This window comes from Leptinotarsa decemlineata, unplaced genomic scaffold (assembly GCF_025532065.1).
Source record: "Leptinotarsa decemlineata unplaced genomic scaffold, Ldec_3_MD MMD2_tig00026340_RagTag_RagTag, whole genome shotgun sequence".
Classification (NCBI taxonomy): Eukaryota; Metazoa; Arthropoda; class Insecta; order Coleoptera; family Chrysomelidae; genus Leptinotarsa; species Leptinotarsa decemlineata.
The window spans coordinates 6,172,177-6,188,070 of NW_027412694.1; the positions used below are offsets into that span (position 1 = coordinate 6,172,177).

Sequence of the window (15,894 nt, forward strand, 5' to 3'; positions counted from 1 at the left end):
CTGAAAAATTACTGTTACATGTTATTAAATGAACTTCTGAAATTTCATTTCAAAGTTTTTAAATTTATAATCAATTTATAACGAAACTCAACTAAAATTGTTAGTCATCAGGAAGGTAGAAGGTCTTATGATTCAAGTAGGTAAGAACTGATTCCTATGTGCACGTGTCCCCATCCTTAATATCCTTTATTTCCGCGGTCTGCCGATTCTGTGACAAGTCACCCTGACCGACCCCTGGGTGTGAAAAGTAATACCCTAAAACCCTATCTTTTGTTCAGAAAAAAAATATAGAAACGGAGAAAAAAAATATTTAGTTTCAGGCTAATATGGACTATGCGTCCGAGGACCAAATATATATATATATATATATATATATATATATATATATATATATATATATATATATATATAAGAATGATATCTGTGTCAATTTCATCACGAATGTTTCAAGTACTCACGGAATAAGAAGTAATTTTTGTGTAATACAATGTTCATATCATTGAAAGTAGTTGATTCGGATTGGCTTTTTTTTTCTGTTTATATCTGAAAAAAACTTCTGTGCTTGATCTACACATTCTGGAAAAGAGTTTTTACAGATGTTTATTACTTGTTCGCTATTCTATAGCGGAACACCTGCTGTGGTTTTCTGAACCAGTCAGTTAAAATCTCACAATAAAGTGTGACTTGAATGTTTATTACTTTCTTTTTTTAATCTTAAACATTTTTTTATAAAGATGGATGATGAGAGGCAAAAACGCTTTTTTTCAAAAATGAATCTCTCCTAAAAATATTCCCTTTTTCAATTTGAGCTTTTGAAATATTTCAATATAATCGGTTCATTACCGATGTAAAAATGTTTTTGAAATTTGTTTGAAAAATCCCTACATTGCTGTTGGTACAAAAAAAAGGACAAAAGTGATATATTTCAATGTCATATGTGTATTAAATGAGCAGTAGGTATCCTGATAACATCGAAAAATTATTTCAGAAATGCATTTTATGTAACACTTCAAATATGTTTTTATCATATCATATCATTCTTGGTACAATATATTTCAATTGTTGTTTTAATAATCATCAGGAACCTCATAAATGAGTATCGTCAACATTTTCAGTAGGTTCATTAGTCACTACTTGACGTGTATTCTTGTTATCTTATAAATAATGCAAGTTACTTAAAATCATAGTCTATACATTGTGATAAGCATTTCGACGGAAATTCAGACACTAGTTGGTAGACTTTCAAATCGCAATTTAAATATTAACCTGTATTGAAAAAAACCGAATGTTTTTTGAATGAGGTCAGATCTTGCATGTTTTTGAAAAATCACACTTATTTGGTAAATCTTTTTGTGATTACAAATTTAAACGAAATACTACCAAAAATGTGCTATATTATTCTTTTAACATATAGTCAGTGGGCATACTTGAAGACTGGTTATAACCTATCCTATCCACCTATCAGAAAACAACTACTCCCCTGGCTAACACCACGAAGGGCGTTGGATTGTATCCGACATGTGTCAGTGCAGGATTCTTCACTAAAGCTATTCCTGCATAATAATATACTGTTGGCGATACAACTGCCGCAACAGATTTTAAATTATTGGAACACACTTGCAGACCGGTAATGTCTATCATCAACATGAAGTTGATGATTTCTGATAATTGAAAATCGAATTCCTTCAGGGTATCATTCCTCGAACTAGGCTGAAGTGGACAACAAACAACAGGTTTGTCATCGCCCCATCTGCCTGTGAACGAGGAAACCAACCGTATATCCGAAATTTGCCCAATTCCTCGTATAAGGAAAGAAAACTTTTCACATATAGTTAGTGGGCATACTTGAAGACTGGCTATAAATCAAATCATCTTAAGAAACAATTCGTTCATGCCAGTCTCAACTCCGTTTCAATCTAGTTCGAGGAATGATACTCTGAAGAAATTCGATTTTCAATTATCGGAAATCATCTACTTTATGTCGATGATAGAAACTACCTTGTACTGACGAAACTGGCCAAACTGCCCGGTGTCGGGCAGTTTGGCCAATAATTGAAAATCTATTGCAGCTGTTGTATCGCCAAGAGCATATGCAGGAATAAATTCTTATATATAATCTGTCACTATGGAATACCAATATTCAACAAAATTTAAAAGAGGTCAACTCAAATTTTAAGATATCTACTATTTGAAGATACGGTGTGGAATGTAATAGATAAAGTAAAAAAAAGAAGAAAAAAACATGAATTTTATTCGTAGTATTTCATTCAACACTAGCTTTTGCCCGCAGTTTCGCTCGCGTTAAGAATTATTATTATTAATTAGGTATAGTTTTTGCGGCTCTACTTTTGTTTAGCGTATGTAAAAAATTAGGGCCTACAAAACTTCTTTGTACACAACATTCTTAACTAAACTGTCATTAGGCGCTAAAACTATCAAGCTATTGGGTGAACTTACTCGTGAGCAAGCAACATAAAACTGTCCATGAGAGAAGCAATGTTCTCTCAAGTCAATACCCGCAAATTTGAAAGTTTGCTCCTGAGACTTGTTTATTGTCATGGCAAAGCAGACTTTTAGGGGAAAATCGAACGGGATATCATTAGGTATTAATGGGATTCGTGGTATAAATACAGTTTCTCCTTTCGCACACCTAGTTAATATAGTGGCTTCCACTATATTGCGATGTAACGCTTTCACTTGCTGTCTCGTACCGTTACAAAGTTTTGATGGTTTTAAATTTCGCAACAACATATTTGGAGTGCCCATACGCAGAATAAGCTTGTGACAAGACAAACCTGGCGGTTTCAATAAATTTAAAAATTCTACAGGGTAATTAGTAGCGTCACCTGTATTAACCACAGTATCAATCGAAGTATAGACCTTTTCTTCGCCCTTAAAGGCATGAGCAGGATATCGTTGATAGCTGCTGCTTGATCGTTCTTTGGAGTAAGTATGGCACGCTCCCATAACCATTCAATAGGCTTGTCATGTATATGAATAATGTCTGGATAAACTTTAGACAGCAATTCTTGAACCGTAGTAACAACTGTGCCCAATTCTTCCGGGATAGTTATCATTCCATCAAAAAATGGAAAATAACCATTACCGATTTCAAGAAGAAGATCTGAAAATCTACCAGCAGACTCATCCCCGCCTAAATGTGCTCTCATATTTTTAGAGAGCTTAAGAATATCAACCTGGGGCCACAAATTAGATTTCTTAATGAACGACTTTAGTTCGTCAGCTCTGGTTCCTTTTGGCACCACTGGTAGAGTCTGCTGGAAGTCTCCGGCCAGCAAAACTGTTACGTCACCCATTAATTTTGTATTACCCGTTATATCCCTTTGTGATCTGTTTAAGGCTTCAATACCATTTTTATGAGCCATCGTTATTTTGTCCCACACGGTTATCTTTGTACTCTTTAAAACTTCAGCAAAATTACTTTGTTTAGAGATGTTGCAAATGGGAGTCTCAGCAGTGATTAAATTGAGTGGTAACTTAAAAGTAGTATGAGCAGTTCGACCACCTTCGAGTAATGTAGCAGCTATACCGTACGACGCCACAGCCAGGGCAATGCCGTGAGTACTTCTTACTTTCGCCAAAAGTAAATTGTTAAGGAAGGTTTTACCAGTTCCACATGGAGCGTCTAAGAAGAATATTCGACCGTCATTTGCATCTACACTTGTGATAATTTTATTGTAAGGATTGTGAAGGATGCTTCACTTTTTCTCACTGCGTCTTCTAAGGCCACTGTATCGTAACTGGTCTCCTTCACGTTCTCTCTATTTTCAAAACGTATTGATGTTATTGGCTGAGGTAATCCATACTCTTAAGAGGACGGGCGCCTAATGATAATACGGCATCCTCTAATACCGACAGGCATTTGTTAAATATCAGGTCCGATGAGTGCTCTACATCCATCTCACCTTGCCTTTCCAGTTGTTTTTTAAAGTCTTCAAAAAGGTATTCTTTGTATTTTTGCCAAAGACCTAGGGGGTCGGAAACCTGGCAGAACAATAAAATGATAACAAAAAGCTCTCGAATCATATGCGGTGTTTGACAAAGTGCTGCCCCTTCAAGAGCTGAATCCAAATGCCATCATCTTCGAGTAGACCTAGAGCCTTGCACGCGGATTGGAAAGTGGGATGTAAGTGACCATCTACAGTTTTCAACGCTTCAAATGAAATTGGGCCTCTGATCTCATGTAGAAGCATTCGAAGGTGGTAGTATTCTGTTTTGTTTGGATGAACAGTATAAACCCTACCTAGAACGTGTTCTTTTTTGACCCCTGACCATCCTTCAACATTCACTCCTCTCTTCCTTCTCTGAAACGATCGCTTATTTCAAACGTAATACGCAGGGACTTCCGAGTATAGCAATGTTTTTGCAAGGTCATCCACGTTACACAGATCGAAAAAGGAGAGAAGTGTAGTTGTAGGAGGACTACTCAATTGGTCGCAAAATTTCTGCTCATTAAAATAAATTCTCTGTCCATTTTCTAAATGGACAGCAAGGTGCACTACAGGAGGAAAACGCTCATGTATTGGGAATTCAAGGATTCGCCAAACTGCTTCAGCTGAACTAATATATCGACCACTTGCGTAGGTTTTAACTTCATCCTTCCCATCCTTCCCGTTCTCTGAAGTAAACGTAGCCTGATCTTACCCTTTATTAACATATTTGCAAACGTATTTGATTGACTCCACAGAATGGCAATACGTTCACGTGAGTGTTACATGTTCTTAATAGCACTGGATTATAAGGAACCACCCAACGATTATCTATTGTAACACCCTTGATATTGACAGAGAATCTACCGTCATCCAGAGAACGTCTCCTATACTGCGGATAACTATCATCACCGGTTTGAGTTTCCTTAATAAGAGTCTTAGGATAACGTTTGCTGCACAAATTATCTTTCATGCATGGAGAATTTCGGTTTAAACTTCCACAGGGGCCATGTATCATATTACTTTTAACAATTTCGTAAAGCTCAGGATCACGATCGGGGTTAGGTATTTCAGCACAAATAATATTCTCAATTTGATCCGGAGTGATGCGATGTTGAAGCTATAAAAGTATATGAATATGCGGAAGACCTCGCTTTTGCCATTCCGTCGAATACATATAGCATCTCAGTTCACCGAATATTTTCCCTTTTATCAACAAATCCATGACATTTTTTACCTTCAATCGAAAGACACGCGAAATAATATCGTATTGATCATGAGATTTTTGTCCTGAAAGTAAGTGCTCATTTATCCAGCGTGGGTTACATGTAAAAGTAATAAAAAGGTAGGAACGACCGTAATGTCTTGCGTTTTTTCGTGCATGTATCTTGGTCCAGCAGTAAAAGATGATGGAAGTACCTACTACCATTCGTCCCAGCTGATTTGCTTCAATATCTTGCCGTCCAATTGCATCTTTTAAATGAATATAATTATCTGCGCGCAATTTGGTTTGATTGTTTTTTATGTAGTTTATTCTTTCAGTTTCCATTTTTGCATATTCATCTACCAAAAATTGACTAAAAAGAGAGAAAAAATTATCTTCTCCTTCTCTGATCATTATTCTGTATGAATAAAAACTTACAGCAGAGACTATTTTTTTCAAGGGCAACTTAGTTGTGGGATCGCATTGTGGTATATTGTTACCACAATATGAGTTACTTCGGTTTTCGAGGATGATGTCTCTTCGGTCAAAATGCTGATCTACCAATGCAACAGCCACTTCATTTGCCGTTGGTGCATTAAATCTGCCTCTGTGTTCTCTTTGTGGCTGAAAAAAAGTTATTGCAATTTTCCTCTTATTCATATTTCAATTAATTAACAATTTTTCCCTACATGACGGTTTACCAATACAACAGACACTTCATTTGCCGTTGATGCATTAAATCTGCCTCTGTGTTCTCTTTGTGGCTGAAAAAAAGTTATTGCAATTTTCCTCTTATTCATATTTCAATTAATTAACAATTTTTTCTTACATGACGGTTTACATGAAAATCCTAATAAATTCTAAAACTGGAACCTGAAAGTTTTTATCTTTTTTTGGGAGCCGAAAATTTTGGAAAAAAGATTTTCATTTAATTATAAACAGTAAAATATGTTGTAATTTTTTAACATAAATAAAGTGCTGATCGAAATTTTTCATGCAGATATTCCAATTGGTTTGATTTGTTATTGATGAGATACCTACATCAACATTGTTCATTCTTATTTTTTGAATATGGTTGTATCAGTTCATTGTGCGTGAGATAATTGATTTTTTGAAATCTGACAACAGACAACCTGATAATAACTACCATTTTATAACTAACTAGCAATTTTTTTGGTCTTCTGTATCCCGAAAAAATATATCATTTTTTGATTTTTTATTAGTTCATTTAATGAACAATTTGTAAGAAACAGATGGATTTTGGCACTAATGAAAAATAGAGTGTAAGAATTTATTTGCTTTCAAAAAATTATTTATTGAATAAACAAATAAAAAATTAGAAAAACTACATTTTTTCTGGAATACAAAACAGCAGTGAAAGAAATAGTTCCTTAATAATTGCGTTTTTATGAAATAACTTTTAACTAAATTGTTTATAACTTTTAAACTATTCATTAGCGGAACTTGGCATGAATTGTAAATTAGTCTGTGTTGAATTACAAATGGAATGACACTATGAACATGATTTTAGATTGGGGCAAACTAAAATATAGTGTAATGGCAATTGTGAATTGGACTATTAACACCGTTACACCGTCCTGTGATGAAAACCATATGAAATCCTTTCGTTTTGAAAATGTATGAGTTTGAGGAAGACGAGGGGGAAGACTTTGTTCTATAATACAACTATTTTCTCATGGCGTAAGATCAGGTGATAGAGATGAATTTAAAACTGTTGTGAAGAATTCCGTTATGGAGTTTTTTGATAATTTTTTTTTTATTAAAATCGAAAACAGTGAATTTTTAGAATGAACTACAAAGAAGCCTCTACTTTCCATTTAGAAATTTAGGGTTGTTTTACTACCCCCTTCCCCTTGCATCAAACCGGATTTTATTTTGCCATAGAAATTTCGAAATGAATCGAGTAACTATATTTTATATTTAATTATGAATATTAGAATTATATTGTATATTTTTCATTGAGTGCACCTAAAAAGATTGTCATATTGGTTGACAATGAAATATTCGAGGAAAGCAACTTACCTGAGAAATCGGGCCGGTACAGTTCGAAGTTGGGACATGTGAATAGGATATGATTTATGCCCGCTAGAGAAAAATTGTCACAAGAGCATAATGGGTTTACATCAATGCCTATTTTTGCCAAATATGCGGGAAACTTACCATGGTTCATTTTCATTCGTGTGCATGGTAGTGGTGAAGAATCTTGAAAAATTTAATTTGTCTATGCGGGAAATACTTTTAGGGAGGGTAGGGTGGATTAATGTACCTATAATGATTTTTACCAAATAGATGAGAATTCTTTCCAGAGTTTTCCCCAATTTAGTCGTATTTCATATCTAACGCCTGAGATTATGTCTTGCGGGAAGCTCCGATATCAGTTATCAATTCTAGAGAGAAGGCTGCTGCATCTACTTTTTCATTTCCGGCAATACTCCAGTGACCCTTGGTCCAAATGAAAACAATGTCAATTTCATTGCTGAAGAAGCACCTACTGTGAGGTTTCTATAATTTCAAAAATTAGTGATTTTTTATTAATGTCTTTTGTGAGTAAGGGAAAGAAGGACAGAACTTTTCAAAATCTTTGTGAATGAAAGTGAATGAATTCACTGTGTTGTATGTGTCTCTCAAAATGAGAAGGAAATCATGGCTTCTGTGTAATTCAGTATCAGAAGGGAAAGTATTTATTTTAGAAAAACTCATTTTTTCGGTGTTAATCTGAGAGGCACAATTTTCATTGTTATTTCCTAATTTTTCAGGAAATAACAATGAAAAATCCCTTTCAGTCATATACGAGGCAACTTATTCTATACCTTTCATATCGAAACAAGCAGAATTTCTGAAATGGTAGTTCTGGATATGTTCTTGAGGAAATATAAAATTATGAAGATATAATTGTGTATCCTTTTTATGAAACATATGCCTACCGATGACTTTTTTCAAAATGATTTTGCTTCAACGCACAGTTCAGTACACTCGATGCAAAGAGGTATGTACGAAAATAAAAAGTTAAGTGGAAATTATTTGTGTAACATGAAGCTCATCAACTTTTTCCCTAAATATTTCGTAGGTGAAAAGTTTGAAAAATCTAATAATAAAACAACGGAGCGCTACTCGTTTTGTAAACGACCATAATGTTATTTAACTGATTGGTGGTATTGAAGAATATAATTTGAAGGAAATCTAAGCCACTCCAGAATCCTCACATTTGCTGGGGGAAATTCATGAAAGAAAATCGTACAGGAGATTTCATAGGAAATCCAACAGCAAGCTTATATGTATTCAAAACTAGCCAAAGGAAATTTGACAGTAGACTACTATAGATAAGCACAGGCAGTCGCAATTATTTTTGAAATAATGAAATATGCATTCACTTCTGATTATATCGGATATTTGTCAACTTGCTTATTTTTCATGGATTTCACTCTAGATTTCAAGCAGATTTTGAGTTTTATGTCGTAGACCGAAGCCTTAATGTTTTTGACTTGAAATTGACTAATTTCTTTCAATAAAGAAAATGAACTACTTTAATAGATTGAACATTATGCCTACTAGTAAAATATGTTCTTATATCCTAAGTATCACATGTATGTTTAAGTGATGAAAAGAAATCTATTCTATGAAAACTATCAAAACAAGGTGTTCAGAAATAATTTTTCCTAATGTTATTTTATCTTACTTATTATATAATTAAAAAAAAAGATTTGTTATGATATTCCTGGCAAATGAAATGCAATCGAAATATATGTAGCTGCAACTTAAAACTTGAAAGAAGAGTATTTTACTACTTTGAGCTACTTAACAGTAGCTTAAATTTTAACATTAAGTGAAATCGACTTTTAATAGTTGTCTCATCTTTATTTCAGTCTGATTTTTTTAACACCCTATATTAATAGATATGAAAATTATTTCTGTCTAACAATTGAATGGCTTCTTTAAAGTGGAATATTCAATAGTTTATGGAGAATGCTATTGAATGCTGCCATTTTATCTGATATGAATATCAAGTTCAAGACGTTTATTGAAAGTTTTGGTAATGAGTTAATAGTATTATATATATAGTATTATATAACCAGCCATTGAAGAGGCTTATGCATCTTCAATGGCTGGTTATTTCAATCTAAATCTTAATCTAGGTTAGTATATCTAGCATATATTTGTATATATGTATATATATGTATATATTCCATGTTCTTATGATATATATATATATATATATATATATATATATATATATATATATATATATATATATATATATATCATAAGAACATGGAAGCTAATATTTTCGAGAAATGGTTTAAAAACACATTGATTCCAAATTTGGATGCGAATAGTGTAATAGTTCTTGACAACGCTTCCTATCATTCGCGACAGCTCATCAAAGTACCGAATAAAAATTCGAGGAAACATGAAATAAAGAGCTCTTTAATGGGTAATAACTTTAATGGGTAATAACCAACTACTTGAAGTTTTACAGACAAAAACATTTGAAAAAAATATATGCCCTTGAGAGTATTGCTGAAAAGTATGGACACGCCATACTGAGACTTCCCCCCTATTTTTGTATTTTCATTCCCATCGAGTTGATTTGGGGAAAATTGAAATAAAGCATCAGGCGTAAAAATAATTTTCCAAAATTTTATAAGAAGGTAATAGAGCTAATTGAAGAAGTATCTAGTATTACCGAAGAAGACTGGCAGAAAAAAATTTAAAAGAGTAATTTTACTTGAAGAGACTATAATATGGAGATTGGACACTTCCATATTAATGGTGGAAATAAATTCATTATTGATTTAAATGACGACAGTGATAGTGAAACAGATAATATAGAAGAGGAATTATCAGAAGCTTTCGAAGAAAGTTAGTGAAGTGTTTTTGAAGCGGTCGATTATATACACATATATACCCGAATTCGGGCTTCCGAAATTTTTCTCATTTGAATTGTAATTATATATGTCTAGCGACATCTCACAAATGTATAGTTAACTCAGTTTGTAAATAACATGTCATACTCCCACTCCACAGTGAAAGATTCATTATAAATCACATAGATGTCTCAAAAAACATGTTTTTAGGAAAAAGGCTTGGGCTTCAAAATGCTGTATTTTTTCTAAAAATATACACGTTTAGTTCATCGTTATTGCCGCTAGTTAGCGTGTTACTGAAATGTATATACACTTGATATATAATACCGATTTCAGGAAGCTAGATATCTGAAGACCAAAAGGAGCACATAAATATTGCACGCAACGATGGAGATCATAGAATAATTAACCGGTCTTACACGTTTCGAAACAAACATTAATATCAATGAATAAATGATGAAAAGTGAATTATTTCACTAGTGGGAAAAAATTATTCATTACCTCTCGAATATTTGATACTTTTTGTTGTTGACCTTTCTTGAGAAAAACACATTTTATCACATTTTTTTATCAAGATTCATTTTGATTAGGATCATTCTAATTTTCAAACTATTGCAAATAAGCCATAATGGCTGAAATTTATATATTTTTCAAAACTTTTCATATGAGTTTTTTATCGGGTTAATCAAAGACGGGGGCGTATTTTGATATGAAAATGTCATGATGGTACTAAAAGACATTTTTTCTCTTGTATTATATCTGAAACGTTTGGAATGAAAAAAAATCATTGGAAAATAAAGAAATGAAACACATATGAGCACATACATAAAAAAATTTCAAGTTTATTCCATGTGGTTTCTGTTACCTACTCTTGAGAAGCTTCATTTCTTCCTTAATGTATTATAAAGCAATGTTTTTACCCTGACCCAGTCCTTATTTTGAAGTTTACCAATATGCTGCTAAATAAATTGTTGACACTCATGTTTTCGGGGATTATCTTCGAACGAATAAATTTTTCAAAGTATTGCAAGACAATGTGTTTTTCTCCTTTAGTCCAATGAATACGTCCACCAGAATCGTAATTTTATTTCTGTTTTCTAAAACTGTATACTTCTTTTTTTGTTAATCTCATTTTGGGAGTTTTTTCTGTAACACACTTTCTATAAATATCATTTTCTGTATCCTAGTGTTGTTCTCTGAATGTTTCCTTTTCCTTCACACGCTTTTGAAAATTCCCTACTTTCCAATAAATATACATTTAGTTCCTTAGGGTCGAATGTTTCAACATTGTTACTATCATCTTCATCATCATCAGAACTGTAGTATATATCTCTGTCAAATTTAAGTTCATTCAATGACTTTCCTCGAAAGTATTTTCCTTTTCATTTCTCAAATAATAATAGAACCTCCGCTACCTTCGTAGTCTGATATATGTCGTGGCGCAATCTGAAAGGAACAAATAAAATGAATTGATATACTATTGCTAGATACTACCAAAGTTGAATACAAAAATTTTGTTTTGTACGATATGTAAAACCTCACTGAAAATAAATGATGAAACACTTTATTGTGAGATTTTCACTAAACAAAAATGCAACACATGTTTCACTAAACCCGCAATAGCTTCTTCAGGCGTGTGAGTATAGACACGCCGAAACTCCACCTCCATTATTTACAATTTTCATTAAATTCCGAAAATAGGGCCCCGCACCGCCATTACGTCACACCACATAAAATATTTTCACAGTATTCAATATAAATTTCAAGATAAAGCTGCTATCTATCTGAACACTTCAAGAAGTGAAGTCTCGTTCGAAGAAATAAACTACCTTGATTTTCCAAAAATTTATACAATTGTTAACTAGCAAAGTTTTTTCCGAATCTTTTACAAATGGTAACATAAAAAGTTCAAATAATGGGTTAAAAAAAATAGTTGCTCCTTGGACCCATTTTAGTGAATATTTATTTGAGATCATAAAATAAAAGTTTATACAATGATTGTATTTTGCTTATTATGATTTTTTAAAGTAGAAAATTATTTAAATATTGAAAATTGACGTGGATTTTTTTATTTTATATTAGGTATCATTGTTTTCACAGCTAGCAACAGTGGTATAGTCTATACGAAGTCAATCTGAACAACTAAATAAAAGACTAAAGTACCGGTCTAATAAATGTACTATTACTATATGTAATACCATATAAAACCTCTCACATAAAAATGAAGATTAGAACTCGTATTATACCATGCCGCCCATGACATACAAAGAAACTGCCGACGTTCGGTAACTATTTAGTTTTAATGCCATTCCAATTGTCTTCGAATATACTATAATTGATGCTAGGTACATTTATTTATGTTATTCATTTCAGTAAAGTAATGATTTGAAAAAGATTTGATTTGAAAAAGATAATTTTCACATCGGGAAACAAAAGGCTTGGTTTTTTACTTCTCCATCATCATTCAAATAAATATGGGAAACTTCCTCTGTTATAATATAATGTGATTATATCATAATAATATTTTTCAATTGAAAACATTAATTGGATTTTCTCAACATGGTAAACATTTTTTCACAATCAAATCAATTGTTTGTTGAGTTGAATATGTTGAACAAAATATTTGATATATTTACAATGAGTTGAAAACCCAGGAAGAACAATTGCTTTCACTTCCAGGTTGGTATTAATTTATGGGCAATTTCTTCTATTTTTGCAATCAGGCAGCCTTACTTGAATTGAATAAGTATCTTTAAATTTGCGCAAATTACGTTGTCACTGACCCCGGATTCTGCTGACACTCAGCTACAATTCCTAGGAAAGCTTCTTATCAGCATAGCCGGCCAGAGAGCATCGCCTCGGGAAACGACCTTTCGCATTCAGTCTGATTTTATACATGTACTGTTTAACATCGTTTTTAATAATTTTTATGTATTGAATAAAAAATCATTTTTTAAAAGACTTTTCGGTTTTTGGAAAACATAAGTGGCGCAGTCGGTAGGATTTTGAAAGTGAAAAAGTTCATCGTGAAATTGTTCGCTTCAGTTTTTACTGTTTGTTCAAAATCGCGAACGTACGCATCCATCGTGGAAACGACGTTCATAGACAATAAGTTGGAATCGAAAAGCCTTCAAAGCAGTAGCAGTCCATAGCTGAGATGCAGATGGCTAAGCGTTTTTTGATTTTATTGTAAGTACACTTCATTTATGTATGTCAGACTCCTCTGAAACTTCAGAGTTCCTATAAACATCCTCCTTATCCAATATTTAATAAAAAAATAAATCAATAATTCCAATACGATACCAATATTGTCAAATATATAAATTGAATTTGATATTATACCTAATATCGATACAAATATTTAACATTTATAGTAGTTTGCATTGTAAACAAAAAAAATTTTTTTGAGATTTTTGAAATTTTATTTTGAATTTTTTCAAAATAGATTCTACTATAGATTTATTAGTAAATAGACTTGCAGCTCTCAGTATGCCTGACGCTGTGATTGTTCCCACGATTAGTTCTGATCTTTTGAGGACCATCCCTGAATATGACGGGAATCCAACTGGTCTGGTAAGATTTATAAAAACAGTTGAAGAACTATCAGCAATATATTTTGATAATACCAATGCTAATGCACCTCAAAATTTATTGATTGTGAACACTATATTTTCAAAACTCACGGGTGCGGCTCTAGAAGCAGTAAATATTTATAATGCTAAAACTTGGTTGGAAATTCGAGAAACATTATTATCAAATTTTGGAGATCAGAGAGACCTAAATTCTCTCAATCAAACTTTAATGCATATGAGACAAGGCAATGAAACCCCGCAGCAGTTTTATTCAAATTGTATTCATGTTTTAAACACTATTTGTAACTATATCGACTTACATACCACCACCGAAGTTGAGAAAAAATGTGAAAGAAAACTTTTTACTGGTCAAACTTTACGCGTTTTTCTGGTAGGTTTAAAAGAACCATATGGTACGAGAGTAAGGGCCCGTAATCCTCAGTCATTACCACATGCTTTGACAATTCTCAATGACGAAATAAATATTTTGAATCTACAAAGAAACTTCTTCCCAAAACCTCAAGTAAACAACTCTCGCCCTAATCACAATCAACAAAGTCGACCTCCAAATCTTACTTATCAACAACCCCACACTAGTTTCAATACACCGAGACCTACTTTTTCTTCACCAAATTTTCATCAGCCAAATGGCAATGTACAACGCCCCGCATTTCCAAGTCAACCTATACCCATAAGGCCGATCAACCGGCCCCTCAAAGATTTTTCACGAACTCTCAAGTATTCGGGAGACCTCAAAATGTTTGGAAAAATCCTCCAAACAGACCAAATACAAATAATATTCGACCTACCCCTATGAGTGGCATATCACATGGCACAACTCTCAGACAACAAACTCGTCCAAACACCTTCCAGAATAATAATCAGAATAGAAATTTCATTTCGGAAGAACTCTTCCATACTGAACAAAGTTCTGTCCCTGTCGTCGAATACTCTGATTCAACCCCAGACGAAATTGATGAAAATAACGCTAGTTATCAACCTGACGAATACGTATATGATGAAGAAAATTTTGATCCAGAAAATTTTCTAGAGGCCCAGGGTCAAGAAGACCACACTTAATTATTGAAACAAATAACATCGAAGAAAGGCAGCTCCCTTTCATTGAAATAAAACAACCTCCTCTAAAATTGTTAATCGATACAGGTTCAACACGTTCATTGTTAGATCCAGTAATTGCTAATCGATACTTCAAAGATTTTATTCTTGAGGAACCTTTTTCAGTATCGACTTGTTTCAATACTTCGTCTCTCATAATTCCGGCTTTTGAAGAACTAAAAACAAATAAGAAAATAAAATTTTTCCTATATAAATTTCACAATATATTCGATGGCCTATTGGGAATCGATAATTTGAAATTGTTAAAAAGCCGATTAGATCTTATTAATAATAAAATAATAACCCCTGAATCGACCATAACTATAAAATATTTTACATCGAACCCAACTCTCTTGTTCCAAAAAATTATTCCAAAAAATTCCAAAATTTCCGCACAAATTCCTGTTGACTGTCCAGACGGTTATATTATGATACCCAAACAAGAGATCTTGTCATGCCTGATTCCGGAAACGTTAACTGTAGCATACAAAGGAAAATCATCTGTTGAAATTTTAAATCCAACGGAAAACGACACCAAATTAACCATGCTATACCCGGTTAAAACCGTATCCTTAAAAATGATAATACATATCAGCTTCCAGAGTTCCCCACCATAAGCGAACATGACTGGAAAAATAACTTTGAAATTCACTTCTCTGAAAACTTACAGGGTGTACCCAAATGTGACATTCAAAATATTATACGGACAGACCACCTTAATTCTGAAGAGAAACGTCAATTACTAACACTGTGTAGACAATTTTCAGACATCTTCTACAGAGAAGGTGAACCATTAACTGCGACAACTGAAATAAAACACGAAATAAAAACTAAGGATGAAATTCCGGTGTATACGAAGTTATACCGTTATCTTTTCATTCATAAACAGGAAGTTCAATCCCAAATTCGTAAAATGTTGGACCAAAAAATAATACGACCCAGCAAGTACCCTTGGTCGTCTCCTATTTGGATAGTGCCCAAAAAGGAAGATGCATCTGGGAAGAAAAAATGGCGAATGAGTCGTAAACTCAATGAGAAGACGATCGATGACAAGTATCCAATTCCTAACATCACAGATGTTTTGGATAAACTAGGCAAGTCTATGTACTTCACAACACTTGATTTGGCATCTGGCTTTCACCAGATTCAAATGAATCCCTCTGACA

General features: G+C 33.2%; 1 protein-coding gene across 3 annotated transcripts in view; it reads left to right on the plus strand.

Moving 5' to 3' along the window:
- LOC111516264 (prostatic acid phosphatase) overlaps positions 1-15,894 on the plus strand; it is a 99,803-nt gene that overhangs the window by 36,312 nt on the left and 47,597 nt on the right. The window lies entirely within an intron of this gene.